Raw genomic sequence first — 1500 nt, forward strand, 5'->3', positions numbered from 1 at the left:
TTGAAAAATTAAAGTTTAAGTAATAATTATTAGAGTTAAAGTTGTGGTTGAAAACATTTTTAAGATTACAATTTATATCTAATTTACTTATTTACTTATTACTTATATCAACCACATTTATTAATATGATTGTGCTAAAAAAATCAAAACAAAACAAAAAAACAAACACCTATTTATCTATGGTTTATATCAACCATATTTAGATGTGCAATCGACTTGGTGCGGCTTCGAAGAAAGTCCCCATCATTTGATTACAATTGAAAACGATTGACAGCGATCTTTCCCTTTCTGGCCGCGCATGACAACTGTACATCGTCTGGACGGCAAACGAGCAATTTCCCAACTGTTTCCTGTGGCTTACAATTCATGGGGTTCATCGCCGCGTGGTTTCCTGGCACGCCCGCCTTCGATTCTCTATTATATAACGAACCCTCCCCATTTCACAACAATTCAAGCTGTAACCCTCTGCCCGTGTTCAATACACCATTGGGGTTTCAAACTGGGGCTTCGGCATTCACAATAATGGTGGAATTCGAGGATTTCCTGCCCATTATGGCAGAGAAATTGGGAGAGCGCGATTTCATGGCGGAGCTCTGTAACGGCTTCCGTCTTTTGGCAGATCCCCAGCTGGGCTTGATAACTTTGGAGAGCCTGAAGAGGAATTCAGGTCTGTTAGGGTTGGATTCCCTGACGGATTCAGAACTGCGGGCGATGATGAGCGAAGGGGATTTAGACGGCGACGGGGCTCTGAATGAACATGAATTATGCGTTCTAATGATCAGACTCAGCCCTTCTTTCATGGCTGAAGCAGAGCAATGGCTTAACAATGCTCTGGTAAATGATTTCGAAGAAATCATAACCCAAAAGTAGTTCATGTATTTTTAGTTCTGACAGGTGAAAAGAAATTCAGTTATTCATTGAGGTGTCTGTAACAGATCTGGTTTAGCAAAATGGCTTCCAGTTTATATGGATAAATGTATCAAATTTGCTCTATGGATTATGGAAAGAACGTTATAGGATGATATGTTTTCTAATAAAGCTATTAGCTTTATTTTGTTCAATGATATTTAATTTAACATACTTTTTGGAAACATTGGATGGTCACTGACAAGTATTCTGCAGTGACAGTATACAGCATACACATAAGCTTTGTCATAATGGATGGTAAAAATATACATAAGCTTTTTCATAATGGATGATAAAAAAAACATAGGTCCATGCATAACCTCACAGTCGATCATTAAAAATTAGATGTCCAGCTCCAAAATAGATGAAGAACAGTTGGTATTTGGTTAAAAACCTTTATTACACCGAAGGTGTTCCCTATTGAATCAGTTCATCGTCTACCTTTTGATTTTCCACCGTTGGATCTATTAAGGTTTTTCACCGTTGGATTGGATTTGTCTAACCACGCTGCCGCACATTGCGCTCTCGTTAACACTTGTACAAACTGAATCCGGAAAGCAGAAAATCCGATGATATATTCTCGCCTGTGGAATA

General features: G+C 38.5%; 1 pseudogene; it reads left to right on the forward strand.

Moving 5' to 3' along the window:
- The first annotated feature begins 429 nt into the window (after positions 1-429).
- Positions 430-893, forward strand: LOC149242357 (calcium-binding protein KIC pseudogene; annotated as a pseudogene).
- The last annotated feature ends 607 nt before the right edge of the window (positions 894-1500 follow it).

Source organism: Pinus tabuliformis, chromosome 8 (assembly GCF_031772625.1).
Source record: "Pinus tabuliformis cultivar Carrire ecotype Pingquan chromosome 8, CPIR1, whole genome shotgun sequence".
NCBI classification, from domain to species: Eukaryota; Viridiplantae; Streptophyta; class Pinopsida; order Pinales; family Pinaceae; genus Pinus; species Pinus tabuliformis.